Source organism: Palaemon carinicauda, chromosome 1 (genome assembly GCF_036898095.1).
Source record: "Palaemon carinicauda isolate YSFRI2023 chromosome 1, ASM3689809v2, whole genome shotgun sequence".
Taxonomy (NCBI): Eukaryota; Metazoa; Arthropoda; class Malacostraca; order Decapoda; family Palaemonidae; genus Palaemon; species Palaemon carinicauda.
The window spans coordinates 318,650,146-318,657,731 of record NC_090725.1 but is presented as its reverse complement, the minus strand read 5'-3'; positions in this window follow the sequence as shown (position 1 = coordinate 318,657,731).

Genomic DNA, 7,586 nt, shown 5'->3' with positions numbered 1-7,586 from the left:
ACAGGAAGTTCTGCATATTTAATTATTTACCTTGTGGCTTCAGATATTTGCTCGTCGACACTAAGGTTTTTTTTATCGAACAATTGCGTAAATAAATATAGGATATAATAATAATAGAAAATAAAGCTAGTATTAGTAAGCCAGCTTATAGTTAAAAATCTAAAATTCAAGTTGCTTAGACCTCTTGGTAACGTCTCTGCATTGTGATCGCCAAAAAAAGTGTTCCAGTCCCTCTCAAACTTCTTAGTTCCTTTACTGCCAGCAGTCTTACCATCCATGTGAGCTAAGATGTGGGGGTTTGTGGGAGTCATCAGCAGGTAATACCTGGATCTCCCTGGTTTTAACTTAGTTGGAGAGGGGCTTCGGCGCTGATCATATATATACATGGTCAGTATCTAGGATACTGTTACTGCTTCTTGTCTCTGCCATTCACGAGCGGCCTTTAGACCATACAACTTTAAATAGGTACTACATGCCCCAGATTTTTTAATGATATATGCAGGTTTGGGATCTGGATATAGTCTAAATTCCTTTTGGTCATTTACTATTCACTATATTGTGGACAGTTCCACAAGGCACTAGAAGAATTGAGAGACCCAGGCCTACATGGCTGAGGACTTTTAAGCTCGAATTAGATGATGAATGGAGAAGCATAGAATTAAAAGCTCAAGATAGAGACGACTGGTGAAATCTAACCGAGGCCCTTTGCGTCAATAGGCGTAGGAAGAGATGATGAAGATGATGACGATGATGATATTGTATATGAAAGCTATTAACACTGCCTATATTTTTAGTGTATCAAAACGATTTATTGTTTCTCGTTTTACATGGTGTTAGCATACAGTGATTATGCTAACACATATATTTTTACATGGTGTTAGCATACAATGAGTAGGATAACACATACTTTGGCGTCAGAATTCCCATTATAAGATGTCTAACAATTTCTATTTTCGGTGTCCCCCCATATATATATATATATATATATATATATATATATATATATATATATATATATATATATATATATATATATAAATATAATATAATATAATATATATATATATAGTATATATATATATATATATATATATATATGTTTATATATATTCACTCTATATATATATATATATATATATATATATATATATATATATATATATATATATATATATATATATATATATATATATATATATATATATATATATATATATATATATATATATATATATATATATATATATATATATACTCTATATATATATATATATATATATATATATATATATATATATATATATATATATATATATATTATATATATATACATATATATATATATATACATATTATATATATATATATATATATATATATATATACATATATATGAATATATGTATATATATATATATATATATATATATATATATACATATATGTGTATATTTATATTTATATATATATATATATATATATATATATATATATATATATATATATATATATATATATATATATATATATATATATATATATATATATATATATATAGAAACTTTCCTACAGACATTGCTGCTACTCATGAATTAGACTGAGCAATTATGTAACTACTCTTTGTTTAAATATCCCCAACCTCTCCCAGCATACGCTCTGGCTAAAGTAACGATCCTCATTATTTGTTTCTCATACCCATTAGAAATGTTCATATATCGAGTCGTGTTTCAGAAGACCTTATTTGTTCTATTGTATCACCATGACTTTAGATTCTCAATTGTTTGCTTCACCAGGACTTTGGATTCTCAATTGTTTGTTGTCTGGGAAATCCTAGGAATTATTAAGTTGCTGGTGTTCTAATTAGCTCCAAAGCCCGGGTAAATCAGAAAGGTTTATTGTGTAATGAAAGGAAAGGAAAAGAAAGTGAATAAGGACAACAATCTAGGAAAGCAGACATAATTTCTACAGAGTTGTAACTTTAGGAAATCAGTGGACTTTATATATTGTAACGTGTATATGTCAAATAAATTCCACACTCCGAATTTGCCATAATTTTTTCTAGCAGTAATGACTTCTTTAGACAGCTGATAATTAGGTACAAAAAACAAAATTAGGGGAGCATACAGTCGTCTCTGGACATTATATAATGTAAAGTGTATGTCAGCTAATTGCACACTCTGAATTTACCATAAATTTTTCTAGTGGTAATGACTTCTTTAGATAACTAATTATTAGGCCTTATAAAGAAAATTAAAGAAAAATGCATTCATCTTTTACATATAATCTCATAGCTGAATCCTTAGCCAACTTCGTTACGAAGATTATGTTTTGATAAGTGTGTTTTTTTAGTACAGGAGCAATAGGGTTCAACATGGAAAAAAAAATGCAGAAACCTGAATTTTTCACATAAGTTATCTGAAACCTTACTAAGTTCATTGGAATAAAGTTTACATAAACTAAGCTTGAGCTTGTTGAAAAATCCAAGATAGCGGCTGCGATGCGCCTAATTTTCAAAAATACTCCTTTAGCATCGTTTAGTACTTATTAAACAAGGAACTTTGGTGCGAAAAACTCATATTTAATGTGATTCCTTTTATTCAATGTAAAGTTTACATTTTCTGGCCTTTAAAATCAAAATAAAATGCAAATTCTCACATCACAAATATTGACATTAACCGAGAAAAATACTTTTTTCGTTCATTATAGACATAAGACTTGTTCTTAATGTGATTTCTCTAATTCAATGAAAAGTTTACATGTTTTGGCCTTATAATCCAAATAAAATATAAATCTTCACCTTATAAATATTGAATTAAGCAATTTTGTTATTTATCCATAGTAGACACATCTCGTATTTGATGTGGTTTCTTCTATTCAAAGAGAACTTTACATGTTCTGGGATTTAAAATCCAAATAAAACACAAGAGTTCACAAAATATCTACTGAATCAAGCATAGTAAACACCAGACTCATATATAATGTGATTTCTTTTATTCAGTGTGACATGTACACGTTCTTGCCATTAATAACCAAATAAAAAATTCAAATCATAAATACTGAATTAACCAAAAAAAAATCATACACCCGTATTCACAGGTTTCATAGTATTTTCTCATCCTCATCACCATCTGCAGGCCAGGAATTTGTACATATTTGACCTATGCATGATGAACACATTGTTGTGCAAAAAATTCCTGCTTTACGGCACTTACACCTCTTCGCACACCATCCCTTACATCCACAGGATATAGTAAGCAACACTTGCTCTGGGGCTACAGGCCTATCAGTGAAGACGGGAGTCAGTACGTTAGCTTTGTAGTACCAACCCCAATTTGTAGGATCTAGCTTTCCAGGATTTTCCAGCCACTCGTGTCTTGTAAAGTAAGTCCTATATGAATAGTACTTAGCTGCTGCAGAGGTTGGGGGGAGGCTCTCTAGCTTAAAATTGCTGCTCAATTTGTTCACCTTCTGTGTGTACAATATGTACCGAGACTTGTCAAGAGATGTTTATTTATTATACTTGTAGAGATATAATAAAAAATTTTCCCTAACCCTTGCTATCTCATCATGACTTGAATCACAATTTTTAAATTTATCAAACATGTCACACTGGCTGTGGTTCTCTAAAACTGTAAGTGCTCATTTCTTTCCAATGCTAAAAAGGGCAGATGCTGTATCACATCCGGTGATTGCATGGGCTAGAAGAATGTGTTGACGGGACTGATGGTGCATTACCTCTTGCATACCACTGATCTTATAGAAATTATTACGTGAGTACATCATATATACATTCTTCTATGTTACTTTGTCAATGAGCATTACTAGTAAATCAGTGTCAGTGCCTACTAGTACCACTGAGAAATCAGTGTGAACCTCTGTAACTAGTGGTTGTGCTGGTCAGTATGTAATCAGCATCTGCCTCTGCCTGTAGACATTTAACTCCTTTACTTGAGAGCTGAACTTTAACCACTTCTATTAGCTGTGACTTGTTTGTTCTATTGGCCAAGAATGAACGTTGATTAGTAGTGACTGGATGTTCAATATCAACAATAATATCTGCAGAGACCGTGTGAAAAAGACTACGCCGGTAATGCTCTGCAAATTTTGTTGATGTAGCATAATACCCATCAAAACATACTGTGTATTTACCAAAGGTGTTTAGTACGTATGATACATATGTGCTACGAACATCACTATATGTGCAACCATCCACATCTGTTGCCCAAGGAACACTTTGCAGTAGATGTCCACCATCGACAATGCAATATGGATTTTGAAGGGCATCACTTGAGATGGCTACAACTGAAGCTTTTATGAGACTTGCGAGATTACTTTTAGTATTCTAGCGCATCATCTCTTTATAAAATAATGCAGGAGGCTGTTTACTAAACTCATGCTGAAGGTAGACTTCCATTTCAGATTGCTTTTCTATAACACATGTGACACCCATGAATAATATTGTGGAATCTGCCTCTACCACTTTGCCACGGACTGTCACTCCATTGGTGGCTGCTCCTATTGATGTAACTCGATCACTTCATTTGAGTTTAACATCTGCAAAATTCTTACTTGTCACACTTTCGGCTAATTTCCTTCCCATCTCAAAGGCACACTCAGCATTGGCAGATGTTGGTGCCACGATACCAGTTGCGAGCGAGATAAGATTTTCACTGTGCTCACCTGTGTGTGAGAATGGCGAGTGGTCATCAAACCAATTTCGAAAAAGGATATAGTGTTTCCAGTCACGTTCAGTCATAGAGGCTCTCATGTCAGGGTGTTGATCACCTGTCTGAGAATAAATTCCACAAAAATCTTCAACTACCTCACATATTGGAATAGTCTTTGGCAGGACATGAATCATCATTGCCTGAGTGCTGCTTGTGATGCCACGGCCATGCTTCAAACCTCCACGAGTCTTCAACATCCGCATTAAAACTTGTTCTATGGTGTGGTCAGTAGAATTCCCAGACCAGAATCGGTCACTCCGGCGTATTATCCAGTATCCAGATTCTGTATATGTAACATACTGATCCTTGTCCATGATGGTGGAAAGCTCTTTCATCTATGTGTGGTAGAGACGGGCAGACTTTGCATATGCTAGGTGTCCACCAGAATGGAAGATGGGAATCATTGCATTGACACAAAATAGAAGCATTTCCCAATTAACAGTACGCTCAGCGCCTAGAAACAGGAGCATTGGATGTATCATTTTGACATATACAATCCCCAGTTTTCCTGTTCTTGAGTTTGTAGTCAGGTTATGTTCTAGATCATCTAATACATTTGTTAGATAAGCCACAGAGGAGTTCTGTTGAAGAGTTCCAACCTCATATTTCCCATCAAGCAGCTTTTTATGGACAACTCTAAGATGATCCAAGTTGAGTGTGTTACAAGATGTTGATGTATGAAGCATCTTCCCAACAAGAGAAGAGGCTGTCTGCATGTGTGCTCGAAGCGTATGAGCATAAGCATGCCCAGTCAGCATGTACTTCACTGTGTTGATTCCATAGACAGTCTCCCATAGATCAGACAGCCCACTCTCTGCCATTATATGTCCAATTGCATACTTATATGACATTAAAAGACGGAAGCCACCTAATCTCACTAGTAGGTTGGCCAGGGCACCAACCACCCGTTGAGATACTACCGCTAAAGAGTTATGCGGTTCTTTGACTGGCCAGACAGTACTACATTGGATCCTTCTCTCTGGTTACGGTTCATTTTCCCTTTGCCTACACACACACTCCGAATAGTCTGGCCTATTCTTTACATATTCTTCTCTGTCCTCATACAACTGACAACACCAAACAATTCTTCTTCACCCAAAGGGTTACTGCACTGTAATTGTGCAGTGGCCACTTCCCTCTTGGTAAGGGTAGAAGAGACCTTCTTTAGCTATGGTAAGCAGCTCTTCTAGGCGAAGGACACTCCAAAATCAAACCATTGTTCTCTAGTCTTGGGTAGTGCCATAGCCTCTGTACCATGGTCTTCACTGTGTTGGGTTAGAGTTCTCTTGCTTGAGGGTACACTCGGGCACACTATTCTTTCTTATTTCCCTTCCTATTTTTTTTGCGAAAGCTTTTATAGTTAATATAGGCGACTTTTATTTTAATGTTACTGTTCTTAAAATACTGTATTTTATTTTTCATTGTTTTCTTTCCTCACTGGGCTATTTTCCCTGTTGGAGCCCCTGGGCTTATAGCATACAGCTTTTCCAACTAGGGTTGTAGCTTAGCAATTAATAATAATAATAATAAATAATAATAATAATAATAACTTTGGTAAGGTCTGGAGATGCTTGTACTATTTAACTGTACTGATCAAATGTGACAGGGATAATACCCAGCCTGTACTTTTCCGACACATCCTAGGCATAGCAGAGGGCAGAGTAAAGGGTATATGGATGATTTGGACTGTTATTAATGAATGGCAGAATGTCTATTCTGCTTACATCATAGTGGATTTGCTTCATGAGAGTTTGATTGAAACCACTCCATAATGGGCACCATGCAGTCTGTGTTACATGGAACCTGGCCAGCCAGATATTGTCTAATGTTATCCCTAATCTCAAGAAGGAATGGTTGGTACTGAGAGGTTCTAGTGGTTTGTTTAATACATTTCTGAGGCATAGTACGTGTGTTTTTTTTTTCTTTTCTTTTTTTTTGTATTTGTTGGTGGGCAATTGTGCAAATCTACCAGCATATACAATGGACTGAACTTGTGTTGAATGAGGCAAGTTTTCTTCCACAATCTCTCCAGCTGGCGTTACACCTGCGATGCCTCCCAAAACATGCCATGTTCCAAGTCCAGTCAGTGTATGAGTGTCAATGTCCGCATTGTCAAATAAAAAATTCACAAATTTGTCAACCCATTCATACATTTTCTCTCCTGCAGGTAGCATTGCACTGTAGAGGCGTAATACTTCTCGGTAATCATCTGCAAATAGTAGACTGCTAAGTAAATCAACTAATTCACGAGACTCAAATTTAGCATTTCAGTACACTGATACTCCTAAGAGAATTGGAGAGAGAAATGATCTGGGGCGTGCAGCTGATGTTATACTGTTTGATATTGCAATCCTACGGCGTCTGTCCTTGATGAGATGACTAAGTAACCTTAATGGAGGTTGAGAAACACGTTCTTCCATCTTCTCATAGTTGCTCATCTCCAAAAATTTTGGATACTGGGATTTATCATATATGGTTGTCCTTATTTCATCTTCTATGAGAACTCCAGCCATGTCAACAATTTCTTCAGGTGTTAGTTCAGTATTACTGTCATGTTGTCTCATTATATTATTGCTCTCATTCAGAAATGCATAAATTGTCTCTTTACCTTGCTCGTATATAATAATCATTTCATCTTTATACCTATCTTGTAATTTAAACTTTAGTTGTCTCGCAGTGTATACTTTACCATCTCTAGAACAATCATTCAAAACACCATCTAATTCTGTCAAAGTGTATTGGTGGTCATCATTGTTATCTAAGAACTCACAAAGCTTGTAAAATCCTACATTTTTCTCTTCATCAACTGACCCTATAGGACGACCTTTAGGCCTTTTTGTGGGATTTTGCACAGATTTC